Here is a 13922-nt window from a genome sequence, read left to right on the forward strand (position 1 = left end):
AGGTGGTACCTGGCTCCATCAAAGTCACCGGCAAAACTGCTGCTGACTGCAGGGGACCTGGGAAATCACCACGTAGAACTGAACAGACCGATGCTGGGGAATATTTACCTTCATCATTAGACTCCTGAGAACTTTACTGGGATGCCTTACTCACGGGGAGACACTTTTCATGTGGGGAAGGCTGTTTGCTCCACGTTAACTGTTTGTGAATGTGTTTGTCAAACCCACAAAGATCAAATCCTGGGAGATGTGCTGTAGTTTCGTTGTGTACTTTCTGTTCCAACTCCCTGCATAACAGCAAGATCTACACATGGTTTTCCATTGTTTGTATGTTATTTATGCCACAATTTTGAGCTGATAATTTAAAAGCTAGTATCTTTTGAAAGTATTGCTTAAATAGATCTTATGGTTCTCTGTGGGAATTTTTTTGTCCCTTTCAAGAAGAATGGCCTTGTAGTTGGAAAGTGCATTTGGGAGGAATGGTTTCGATGAAAGGGAGAGAGAGAAAAAACAATGTGCTTTACTACTCTGTGATAGTGCAAAACAAACAGAAAAAGCCTTTATAAATTGTGGTTATAGTTGCCTGAGCAATAGGTATTTGGATGCTTGGCTGGCTCTTGTCTGTGAATACCTGGTTTGTACTTAGGAGGACAGGAGTTTGGCATGCCAGGGATGCGCGCACCGGCTCCGATTCCCATTCTCCCCAAACAGAAGCCAGCTGCGGGCTGGGGACCTGTGGGGAGAAGCTGCCTGGGCTGTAGGGGGAACAGACTCTGTCCTGTCCTTGCCAAGCGAGCGGTGTTACAGGGCGATTGTAGTCTGAAATGTGAGTGCTGTGAGTTCCTCCTGATGTTTTCAGGGAGCTGCTGTTGGCCATTCCTTGGCAGCCACTTGTCCCTGTTGTGAACCTGGGGGGAATCTCCACATGCCTCCTGGCCATGCCTGAAAAGCAAACAGCCATTAAATGTAAGTAATTGCCTCCTGGGACACTTGAGCTGGGATGGCAGTGTACCAGCCTGGTGCAGTGTTCCCTGCGTTTCTGTACCTCGCAGTAGAGCTGGGTGCATGTGGCATAAGACCTGCCAGGAGAACTTGCTCCGCTCTGACTGCGTGCTTGCATTCAGATGTGCCTGAGGCCAGGCCTGCCTTCTTTCTCAGAAGCTTTGGGCACTTGCTTGACAGATTGCTTTCAGCTCTTTGCTCCGTTCTAATTTTAAATCCGTTTGTCTAGGGAAAACAAATAGAAAAACCAACCAGACAGAAACCAAACCAAAAAAGCCTGAACCCATCTTTGTCTGCCCCCCATCTCCCCGTGAGGTCTTCCCTGGCTGCTGCCAGCGTGTGGAGAGCTCTGGTCCCCCAGCAGCTGGGAGAGAAGAGGAGCTGTGGGATCCTACAGAGGAACACCCCATCGGGCTTCTGGCACAGTGTTTCGATTGCCCCTGGGGGCGCCTGTCCCTCCCCATGGCGTGTGAAGTGAGCCTGCGCTGCTCCATGTGGTTCATCACAGGTGGGATCGCGATGAGACCTGCCGCTGCTCAGAGAGCTGCACGCTGTGCTCTTGGCTCTTAATTGTGGTCATCAAACTGGTTCAGATCTGGGAATAATTTCTTATCATAATGTTACACTCAGTGCCAGACTGTTCCAGGGCTTCTGTCCGTAACCGAGGCCGTGCACAGCAGCGGCCGATACCTGGAGGGGTCTCCGTGAGCGGTGCTGTGGATCAGGGGGGAAGAGTGAGCTTTAAAATGACTTCTGAACGGCATCAGGATTGTGGGGTGTCCTTTTTTAAAAGAACTTGATGAAGAAATTAATTACGGGGAAAAGTAGACTACAGTACTCCAATTTGGCAGATTTCAGTCTTGTTTATATCCCAAGTGTACTGAACTGGATGGAAGACTGTATCAACAACCCCACCTCTTGTGTGAAAACATCAAGAGTGTATTTAGAAGCAGCAGAGTTATGCAGCTGTTACTTAACCTGTGCATATTGTAGAAGTCTGGATTTCTCTGTTCATGCATGATATGGGGAATATATTATTTCTGTTTCAGTATTAGAAAAACTTGAATTAAAAATTGATTGCCCACCTTAGAGCTCTGACTGTGTAACCTATTGCTTGTGTACCTTCCTCTCTCGCAATGTTGCTGAAAGTGCATTTGTTGTTTTTTGCTTTTTTTTCCCCCCAAAGGAAAAACAATCTTACTATGTTTTAAACCACTGTGAAATGTCCATTTTGTTATTTAAAAGTAGAACAGCCCTATAATCTTCAGGATAAAAAATTAGTTAGTAGAGGAAAGGCAGATGGTGATAAAGAAAAGCTTGGTGGGGAGCGGGGAGATCTGAGGCCTTACAGAGAAGCTCGTGCAGGACGTTTGAGGGACGTCTGTGTGTGCGTGGCCTTGTTCCTTTGTCCCTTGAATCCTTGCAGTTCATAGCCCTCGTGAGCATGGTGAACCTCAATGACTTCTAATGTAAAATAAGAAATTATTTTCCTGGTGTTACTTGGGAATGTGAATTTATCATGAGTCTCAGATCTTTCTTTTCTTCTTTTGTAACTCATTTCAGGGAGGGAGGCTCCACCTAACAAAATGGAAGTGTTCATTTAAAATTATTTTTCTTCTTTCCTCTGCTGCCATGGCTGGTCTATAGCTATTAACAATAGAAAAAGAACAGATAAAAACAAGATGAGCTTCCATATGGGGAGAAAATTGAAGAAAATGAGGGTCGTGCCTTTGGAAAAGTAGAAAGAAATACCATGCTTAGAGTTTGGTTCATGTAACTAACACATCTGGGGTGGCTGGCTTTTAATTTATGTGTTTATATTCTTAGTATATGCAGTAATCGTTTCAGCTTGCATTTCTGAACTTCCTGTTCCTTGCAGAATCAGCATAGCTTTGCTGGAGTCTTTAGAAAGACAGCCTAATAAATGTTACTCTCACTTTTCTTGCTGAGTACAGAACTGCAGGGTTAATACTCCAGCACTGCTTATACCTGGCATTGACAGAAGAATTGAATCATTACAAAACTTTTCTATGTGAGAAGTCCTGATGTCGAGTTTAGCAACATGTATAGGGTCATTTTCAGTATCTTTCTGCATTTTCTTTTCCCTCTTAATCTGCTTCTAAAATTGCCCTGGAAAACAGGTGGCATTTGTAATCCACTTAACTCATCTCTGCACCAAGCAACCCATAAAGAGATAATGAAATTAAACATCTCTTTGGCCATTAGGACAAATAATAAATGGCTCTGGCTTGAGTAAGGAACAACATTGATCAGAACTGCTCAAGAGCAGCTAGGGAGACAATGTCCTTTAGAAGCAAATACCTCTTGAAGACTGCTGAGGGGTAAGAGAAACTCTCAGGGCTGCCTGCTTTCAAGGTGCGCAGCCTGTTTGATCGCTGAGCTGTGCAGGCTGGTGTGATGCGGATACATAAATCTTAATGCAGCTTCTTTCCATCCCCTTTGTTACAGATAATGACCCCAGGGATATTTAGTTTAAAGAAAAGTCATTTAAAAAGGGAGGCTTGATCAAGGCAGACAAAATGGGTCTTCAGTGGGCACAAATTGAAATACAGGAAATTTCATTTAATCATAAGAAGAAAGGAACTATTTTACTGTAAGGGTGATAAAACACTGGCACAGGTTGCTCAGAGAGGTTATGGAGTCTCCATCAGTGGAGATACTCGACACCCAACAGGAGATGGTCCTGAGCAGCCTGCTGGGGGTCACCCTGCTTTGTCCAGGCAATCTCCAGGGCGAAACTGATGCTAAATCCTCTTAATCTGTGAAATGACGATGGGGATAAAATGGTGAGTCTTCTCACCCCCCCCTTCCTCCCAACCTTTTTTAAAATAACAAGGTGAACCAGCCACCTGAGAAGTCTTAACATTTAAGTGCTGACGCTTCCCTTCTGGGCTTTTTGGCCCCAAAGAGTTTGGAACAGCGCTGGAGCTCGAAGGGAGAAGAGCACCAGCAAGTTGGGGATTTCTTTCTGTGGGCAGTAGCGTGCAACGCCTTTTGTGCTTGTACAGGCCTACAGTGCTGGGTGCTAGTATAAAAACTGGGTTAATGAGCTCGTTCAGTTGTGGTTATACAAATCCATATGTTGTCCATGCATTCTCTGTTCCTAGAAATAAAACAAGGCTCCTGCAAATTCTGCTCAAGCAAAAAGAATAAAACAGAAAAGTAAAAGAAGGGTCTTTTGGTGATACCTAGGTGCATGCAGACGTTCTGGGTGTATCCTTGGCTCAGCAGGTGGCATTATTTACTGACCAAAGAACATTGCTCAGCATGGCAAGCTAAGGACATTCCAAATCAGGAAAAAAAAGTAATAATAAAGTCTTCCCTGACTTATGTAGCTCTTCTTAATTCATTGTTCACAGTAGTTGGAGAAGATTGAAATTATGGTGGTGATTAAAAATGAGCAGACAGAAACTCAGTGAAGCAGTTTGGCAGTTCGAGAAATATCCAGTTCTAACTGGGACAAGTCTGAAGCAAAGAGCAGCCCCGCTCTCTGCACTCCGAACAAGCCTGCTGGGGGCTGGCTCTGTGCTTTTGGCTTTCGGCTTGTGCTGGTCGGTGGGGAAGGCAAGGGAGCAAGCCAAAGCTTCAGTCAGCTTCAGTGGGTGGGCGAACAGTGAGCCAGCTGCAACGCCTTCCTGTAACCATGCAGGCTGCATTAAAATGTGTCTTGGAATGTAATCAGAGATTAACGATCCATTGTCTGCTTGTCTCCGAACAGCTCGTGAAATAGCCTGCGTGGAGTGACGAGGACTTGGTCTTTTGAGATGGGCACTGAGGTTTCAGGCTCCTTGTGTCTGGTTTTCGGTGGATGCAAAAATTCATTCCCCTTTGGGTAGTCAGAGCAGATGGTTGTATTACTGTTATGTAATGAATACTTAATGCAGTTCTGTAGAAATTGCCACAAAACCTCAAAAATAATAAAAAAAAAAAAAAAACAGGATTCTTCCAGTGAATTTGCTTTAAAAAAAATCCATATCACAGGGTAGTAGTCATAAAATTACACACGATCAGCACTGCCCTTTCAAAAAAAAACTAAATAACAGCTATAGAAATATAACTGAAATATGTTATAATATATATGTTATAATATGCTATAACCAAAATATAATCATGTATAACCAAATAACTGGGTCAGTATGGTGTGTCAGTTACCTGTCCTCTCCCTTCAAAGATGGTGGGGAATGTGTGAGATAGCTGGGACTGTCAGTCTGGCGTTCTGGAGGAAGTTGACATGAAACAAATGCACAACATCTGCAAAAGCCAGATGCACATCTTCTGCCAGCCCTTCCTAACAGGACATACCTGAAGGGAAAGAGCTTGTCTGCAGCTGATGGTCTGTGAAAGCCCTGCACGTTGGCGAGGTCAAGGCTGCTGCATCTAGTCCTGCCGTGCTCCGTCAGCAGAGGCCTCTGGCAAAACCCAGGTCAGGAAGCCACCTCTTCAGGCGATCATGTGTGCTCACAGCTAAAGGCCCTTGACATCAGCATTGCCTGTGTCAGTGCGTAGAGGTGAGCTTGTGCTCAGGTACGCTCACTCGGGACCAACTTGAAGCAAGTGCTTAACTCCTTTTAAGACCTGGAGTGAAGCTGTGGCGAGTTCTTGGTACCATTGTGACCTCAGTTTGTCAGCCCCGATGTGATTTCTCTAGTAGTGTGCACACGTTGCTACTGACACCTATTCCTTATGCAACACACGGAGCCTTTTTCAACTACAGAATATTACACTGCAACTAAACTTAAGTTCTCCCATTAATCTCAGGTTTAGAATTCATGATGACAAATCTTATTTAAGGACCCGTGTAAATTTTGACATTAATCATTCTCTAGCACTTTGACTTAAATATGGGAGCTCCCTGCAATGCCAGACCTCAGAATTGTGCTACAATATATTTTTCAGTTGCTTTTATCGCAGCAATTTGTCTTAACCTGTCGCAGATCATTGTCTCTGAACACACAGAAACTGTCGGTAATGACTGTGTAGGTCTTTACTCTGTGACTGCAGAATGACAAGTTTCAATTGCTAGTGTTTTGTTGAAAAGCTTGAGAATACTTTAAAATGCATTAATTTCTCCCTGATAGGCTGCAACTTGTGATCTCTAAATAGGGGAATGCTTTGATGCCATGCAATAAGCTGCTACTGCTTTTCTTCATTTGATAATTATCCTACAGAGTGCTGAACAGGAGAAAAATATGACTTATTTCATGTAAAGTTTTGGACTTCACAAACTTTCTTTTCTCGTTATTTTTATGCTGTAATGTTTCAGTTGTGCATAGTCTGAATAGGCAAAGATTTTTCCAGTAATGCAGGAACTTTTGTGCTCTTTGTCTTCCTTAGCTCCCTCCTTCTAAAAACTGCGTTTGAAAAGTGCCCCAGTAAAGTGGCACCTGCCTTCTCTCACTGATGGCATCTCAACATCAATTAAGCAGAACACTAATCATCACGGCATGTTCTATCCTGCTGTTCCTATTTGCTTCAGACTGCAAACTCCCCTGAAAAGTATTCGATGTCTCTTAATTTCCTTCATTGCCGTTGTTGCTTAGGTTCATGGACTACCGAGATCCAGCTGTGAAGGACAATTTTATTGGAACATGAATTACTTTTAATTTCTAGATTTTAATGAGGTGGTTAATTACTTATGACCGTATTGTATCATTGGTGACATTTCAATTTTTAAGATAATTACACAAGTATGTGAAGCTAAAGAATTATTCTTTACAGTTCTGTAAGTCTTGCTGTTGTTGTAACACAGATCTGAAATAGAGCTCATCATTCTGAACGCTTGGATTTCCATAAGTTAAATAACCACTGATTGTTTAGTGAAGTTATCTAATATTTCCAGAGGGACTCATGGTAACATAAAATGGATTCTTACATCTGACCATACTTGAGAAGGCAGAGCAAACCTGTATTGAATTGGTTTATCTGTAAGCGGGGCTTTTAATTTGGCTTCATGGAATTCTGTTTTGTTGGCTACATTCCTTTAGCTACAAACTGTCTAAAGCCAGATAGTGGCAAGTAGAAATGGGAGCCATAAAAATAAACCAAGAAAGCCAACCCCACATCATAACAACTCTCTCCCTCACCCCAGTTTTGGTATATTGAACAGGTAGCCTTGCAAGGCGAGCTGTTTCCTTTAGGGGCAGGACAGGTTATAGCCATGCTAACCATGTGGTCACATACGTGTGTTGGTTTTCTATCACTGATGTTTTGGTGGCTGTTTTAAGCTTGTGACATGGCAGTTCAGAAGAGAGACTCTATTTGTTACATGCTTGATGTAGATGCCTCCATGTTCTCGGTGTATAGTGTTTAAGAGATGCAGGCCTCTGAATTTCAACACCAAAGTGACCCCGAGGTGCTGAGAGCTCGATGCAAGGCCAGCAGCCTGCCTTCCTTCCTGGCTGCCTGTTACTTCTCCCCTGTTGTGTTGTTGACTGTTTCAAGACGCACGCCTACCTAATTCTCCTCCTGTAAAATAGGTGGATTGCTCTGAATGGGCCTCCCTTGGGTCATGGCTTGCCTGTGATTATTGGTCCTGTTCAAGGAAGGGCTGGTAACCTCAGCCAGCTGAGGGAGAGTGCCTTTGGTCTTGATTGCAGCGTTCCAAATTCATGTCCTGGATGTGTACGCTTTGGTGCTGGGTGCAGGACAAAACATTTCAAAGCTGGAGTCAAATGGAATTGGGGGTTCTGTCGTGATGTCTCGTTTCATTTCAGTGTTCCTGTTCTTGATTTCCACTCAGGTCAATGTGCTTCCAGTGGCTGGAAATGCAATGCTGAAGAACTTAAGTGCATGAACGTGGGCTCCCCTGTCATGGGCTGGGATCAGTCCAAACATGTATACGCTGTGGTTTTAGGCAAGAAATGCATAGAAAAGGCTTGACAGTAAGTTTTTAAACCTCCCCTTCCCCTTCTGGGTGATGAATTCCTCGTATAGCTTATTAACTCTTCTATTTAACAACTGCTGTTTTATTATGAAGTGCCCTTTAGTGAGGGTGCTGCACCCACAGCAAGTGTTGCAAGCGGGGGGGTCACGCTTCCCCCCTGCATATGCAAATTACAAGTTTCTAGAAAGAGTTCTCAGAAGTACTTGTTTGGTTGCTCTTTTCTAGTCCAGGCATAATTCGCTTTATCTCACTTAATGTTGGTTACCCTTAAGACTGATTTCTGAAGAAAGCCAGCCTCGTGGTGTTATGCATGTCCTGTCTACTCACAGCTTCAGATTCTGCTGACAGATTTTAACAAAGCTAGATTCTGGGTTGTGGTGTCAAATGTAATGAAAATTGGCAGTGATGAAGAGAGAAGTAGGACAATCTAAACTGTGGGAAAGATTTCAAGTTTTGTTAGGAGAGCAGCCTTGAAGAAAGAGAGAAAAATGAAAACCACGTAAGAAATCAGTTTTTACTATTCTGATGTTAATAATTTTACTTTTTGTTTCACCTGCAGAACACCTTGATTTCTAGAGAAATCTAGGACTGGCATTGCTGGGGTGAAATTAAATATCTGTAGTCATTGAATAAAGGCCTTTCTAGTCTTCATTTTTCTGCTCCAGTCTCAGGGCTCTGCTTCAAACTATTGCCTCTGAAACCAAATCCTTAAGGTTACTTACGCCTTCATCTGACTGCTTGAGGTGATCACCAAATACTTGCAGTACCTGCCAGTTTGAGGCATGGAGTGCGAATGACAATTCACTCGATATGTGCTATCAGACAGCCACCAGATGCCAAGGACCATCCATCACTTGTGACTTGGGCTGTGTTTAAATCCATAACCATGACCGTAATGAACGTGTTGTCTGTGAATATGTTTTAATCTGGTGTGCTCTGGGAGACGTGCAGTTCATCTCCTACGTTCTCAGTATTATTGCTTAAATTTGGGGTTTAGCCATATAGGACTGCTAAGAAATATAGGAAAATACTATTTAGTCCTATCCCATTCTTTCTCCTTCAGTATTCACATACTAATAAGCACTGAAATCTCGTTTGCTGCTGTTGCTACAGTACCTGTCCCTCACTACAGTGTCAGAGAAAGCATTTCTCCTCATCCACAGTGTAGGTATGTGTGGACAAGAGGATTTCTTCATCTCTTCTTTGGAGGAGTTGTAGGATATGTGTGTGTGCCTATGAGAGCAGCAGGCAGAAGGGTAAAGACAGAAGCTCTAGAAGAAGAGGGCTAACTAGATTTCCTCGTTAGAAAAGGATGGCAGTGGAGGGGAAAAAAAATAATAAAAATATATATATATATATCCTTTTGATTCCTTCTGCATTCAGGGAAGCAGTCTTAGTTCTTCAGGATGTGTAGCCTCAAGACTGTCTTTACCTTTTATCAGTCCTAAAGGAGTGTGATATTGTGGATGGAAAGCTTTGGTTATAGCAGACTAATTGGTTGAAATCTAGCTTAATTCATTTCCACACAATAGCAGGGTGCAGTAGTAAAATGCCTTGGGATTGAGGTGAGCACAGAGTTTTTACTCCAGACTCGCGTTAAGAGCTGAAATGTTGGGTGCATGACTTTGCCTCAGCTGGGAGAGGACAGCAGACTCCACCAGCTGCATAATCTACAGACTGCTTTCTCCTTTAGATCCCCCTGATAATAACTGAGCTGAGATGCATTTTATTTTGCTAGTCAGTTTTACAGTCTATGAGCTATTAATTGTAAATTGGGTTCTTCTGAAAAGCAGTGCTCTTCATACAAGCTTGCTTAATATTCAGTTGTGCCATCTGTTTTGTAGTAGCGCTTTGCTCTTCTGTGCATACTGAGTGCTGCCGAGATTTTTGCTAACAAAAACCCAACAAGAGATGGACAGTCCGGAGTGCAGGGTAATGAGAGCAGATCATAGATGCAGTTTGCATGAATGTCAGCCCAAGATCCCTGCCTGTATCACAAATTCTGGCACGGCCTGCTTGTTAGAGCCCTTTGATTCTGTTAATGCTTCTGATTCTTCTCCTTTCTAGTGTCAATTTGTCACCTTTTATTTCTGCATCAGATTTTCCTGTTCTGATCCTGAATCAGCGTGCATACTCAGACTGGCAGACCTGGGATTGGGAGCTGGTTGTTAGGAAGTGATCCTGCAGCAACACGTTCATTGTTCTTACCTTCCTTGCAGCTGAGTTTATGGTTCTGTTTGAGTGTGAATGGCAGAACCACGTTACTCTGGAGCTGTTACAAGGATGAATGCTGTATATGAACAAGTGCTTGGCAAAAGACAACCAGAGTGTTTCGACAGGGAGCCATTTGTATGTGCAGCGAGACGTGTGTGGTGACAGCTCAACCAGACTGTAAGAAGTTTCTGTGCAAGACAGCTGCCACAGTACAGCAGGAGGACAGCATGGTGAACTCCTACTGCTCCTGCCTTGCTGCTGTTACTGTTTTGATTTCTGTTTGTGAAGAGGCCATGTAGAATTATAAAGTTATGTTGTTTGGAAAGGCCCTTGCAGACGATGCAGTCCTACCCCCTGCACAAAGCAGGGCTGATCTCAGTTGGGTGGTGCTGGTCAGGGCCTTGGCAAGCTTCTGTATATCCAGAGGCAGAGAACCATCATCTTCCCTAGGGCGCGTACCTGCGGTTAACCACTCCTTCCATGCAGTCTTCCGTGGGAGATCACATCCTGATTGTTATCATAAAATGAGACAGTCACTATTTTTGTGCTTCACCAGCTCAAGTAAAGACTTGTACAAATCTTTCTGTGCCATGAGAAGGACACTTCAATGTTTTCTTTCTCTTGGGATGGAGCAAGAAATGGAAATGAAACCAAATTTTCACAGAAAAATGTGTATGAAAAATTAAGATTGGTAATTAATTTGGAATGTGGAATTCCGATGCATTGATCTGACTAAAGTAAGTTTCTCATGATGTGGTGTGATATTAAATGGGATTGTTTTCTAGTGACAAATTGCCTCCAGGAGCCTGTACTTCAGGATTTTTTGTCCCTGTGGGTTTGGTGCTGTGTCTAAACAATAGTGCTCATCTCACCTCAAAATCTGCATTGTAGTGATAGATTTTTTTTCATCTTCTAGGGGGCTAGCAAGGGGTGAGCTGCCTCTGGGAGAAAGCTGTGTTTTTTGTTTGAGTACTGGACCCATAATGTAATGTTTTTTTTACAGTGATGTAAAATAAAATGCTTGGGGCAGTTGTTTTCTGTTTGGTTTTCAGACAGGCCCATCCAACTCTAAAAGCAATAATTCCTTTAGAGCTTGCACTGGAAAATTTTTGCTTCTTATAGAAGAAAAGGACAAACTGTTATGTTCAGGAAGAGATAAAAGTCTTTGTTTTTACCAAAAAGGGATTCATTGGGAAAATTGCCAGCTATCTCAATTGTCACACTGTAGAAGGTTCTCCCGACTTGATAGGCTTGTTTAGTTCTGGTAGGGTGGAAAACCAGCAGTATTTTAAGGTGGTGGTTTCCATTTCTCCTACAGACTTTGAACTTTATAGAAGTTGTAGTGGTTTTCTAAAGTTTCTATCTGTAAAGTAATGTGATAACTCCCACCATCTTGCCTGAATTCTTGTGTCCAGACTTGAAACAGCACTGAGAACAGTGAGTGTCAAACACTGCTGGGTCCTCTCCAGGCCCTGAAATGGGAGCGGTGAGTGATGCATAAGGTTCATTCTGAGCTTATATGGCTGAGACTGAACTTGAGCCCCAGCTGTCGGAACAATTGGGGATGCAGGTAGGTTGAACAGAGCCCAGCCAGCGCAGGAGCAGGTACAACACCTCGTAAGTGTAACCAAGTGGCAAATCAGTTTGAATATTTTCAGTGAACTGTCAACACACGGTCTGCAAGCACGAGTTAGTTGTGAATAATTTTGCGTAATGAATACATTGCAGAATTTCACAAAATGTTCAAAGAGAGATGAAAGGTGAAATGCAGTGAATAAATTATTCATAACAAATTACTCACTAAGCTCTATTCATCACTGAGATGAGACAGAATTATTGACTGGACATGGAAACAAAATTTCATTTCAGAGAGATGATATTAAAATACCGGTATGTTAGTGTAATTATGCTGTGACCGTAAAGACTTTACTATTCTGCAGTAAACCATGGTGCTGCTGCAAGATTGATATTCTCCAGGACTAGTCCGTGGGATTTTTCCTTTAGCTACATAATAGAATTAGGTACTCTATTGATCTGTTCCCATACTGAGACAAATTTTGGTTTGCTTTCTTTGCTGGTAATTTGCTAAAAGGCAAACACTGTGCTCAGGTAGATGGGGTGGTGGGACTGGAGGTGGGATAGCCGTTGGTATTACCCACCCTTCCTTGTGCTTGGATGGCAGCCTGAAGTGTCTTAAATGTTCCTGTGGTATGAGAAGGAAATTAGCTTCTCTCATCACATGGATTTTCAATATGCAAGCACATTTGGGTTTTGCTTCAGCTGTGAGTACTTGCACAGACGTGTAAATAATCTTTTGGTCATCAGGTTAGGTAACAGTTAAAATGTTATCTCCTGCACTACTTCCATAGCCTCTAGGACCAGTGGAGCTAAATGTGTGTCGTGTATGTATATTCACAGTTTTTCAGCCCAGGGGATGCTTCCTTAGTCAGCTCCTTAGCTTTGTGAAACATTTTCATCTTGATGTGCTGCTTAAGCTACAAACCATTAATATTAATACGTCTGCCGCAGCCTGCACGTGGTTATTTGTGACATGCCAGTGTTACACACCAGGTCCTGTATGAAATTGATGTGTCATTGTGTTAGGAGATGAATCGGTACAAACAGACCTTGCGTTTCCTTCAGTTGTACTGTGTGGTACTCGTGTCCACGGGCTATTAATGTTGCAGTCCTGTTAAGCCATTAGTGAACTCAGGCATAAATTGTTCTTCTTCCCTTACTTGTTTGTCCGTCCCTTTGTTGTGAACTCCTCTGCACAGGGGCTGGCTTCGTGTGATCAGAGCCATTCACTGCAGGAAGGTCTGCTGCGAACCGCGAGTGCCCGGGGCACAGAAGGGGAAGGTTGTTCCTCCTTTGAACTGCTCGCCCCGGGAATGGAGCAGGAGATAAAATAAATGAGGTGCCTGGAGTTAGCACAACAAATCCAGTGTTCGAGTCAGTCCAAACAGTTCACCGTTTCAGATCAGGACTGGAAAACACTCGAGTACTTTTCAGCTCTTCTTAGTTGTCCTGGGCTTATTTTCCAAATCACATAACGGAGGGGCTGTTCAGCCCTTGCAGATGAGCACATATTGGTTTGTACTGGAAGGCCCAATTTGTTCCACCCCAGTTAAAGAAGTTGGCCTGAAAACAGGAAAGGGTCACATGCAGGCTTTGAGCAGCAGCATTTTTGATGCTGCTGTATTAGCTGTAGCCTTGGCTTTGGTTACTGAATTGCTCTCACTTATTACTTAGAGAGAGTCTTCCAGCAAAAAGGGAGGCTTTTCAAAATGCTAATAAAAGCATTAGTGCTCCATCATCATCATCTTGCAGAAAACAATGTCTAGATCAATCTATCTCCTTCTAAATCTTTAGAGAAACAAAATTTAAACTCATTTTGCCAAGGCCAAATGTCAATCATAAGAAAAAATCTATATGAAATTTTAATTGCAAGATGTTCAGTGCAAATTTAATGAGTGAAATAAGAGATCTGAGAATTCAAGCATGCTCAGCTCATGCATAATGTTGACTTAAATTGGCTCTCTAGAGGTGCAGGGAATTGCGTTTTTAGAATTTACACACTGATAGAGCAAATGTACTGGGCCCTGCAGGTTAAGGTCATAAATCAGAATCACTTAACTGCCTTTGAGTGATTGCTACAGACTATAATGGTTGGGAGAACTGGCTTCAGCTACAAGTGATTACTCTGCTTGGATTATTGAAATGCTACTCAATATTCATAAATCAGTGATCATTAATCCCCCAAATAGTTCCTGTCAGCTTTCTAAATAAATTTCCTACTAGC

General features: G+C 42.9%; 3 long non-coding RNA genes across 5 annotated transcripts in view; 2 read left to right on the plus strand and 1 right to left on the minus strand.

The window, feature by feature from the left end:
* Positions 1–13922, plus strand: part of LOC106016502 (uncharacterized) — a 120321-nt gene that overhangs the window by 95471 nt on the left and 10928 nt on the right. The gene's annotated exons all lie outside the window — the stretch shown is intronic.
* LOC110352358 (uncharacterized) lies at positions 398–2091 on the plus strand. The gene is made up of 2 exons (XR_002401227.3): positions 398–966; positions 1232–2091. It is a non-coding gene; the product is annotated as an uncharacterized lncRNA (long non-coding RNA).
* On the minus strand, positions 783–10401 carry LOC139999153 (uncharacterized). The gene is made up of 3 exons (XR_011804284.1): positions 5326–10401; positions 1046–1227; positions 783–942 (listed from the first exon to the last, which is right to left on the minus strand). It is a non-coding gene; the product is annotated as an uncharacterized lncRNA (long non-coding RNA).

This window comes from Anas platyrhynchos, chromosome 20 (assembly GCF_047663525.1).
Source record: "Anas platyrhynchos isolate ZD024472 breed Pekin duck chromosome 20, IASCAAS_PekinDuck_T2T, whole genome shotgun sequence".
Lineage (NCBI taxonomy): Eukaryota > Metazoa > Chordata > Aves > Anseriformes > Anatidae > Anas > Anas platyrhynchos.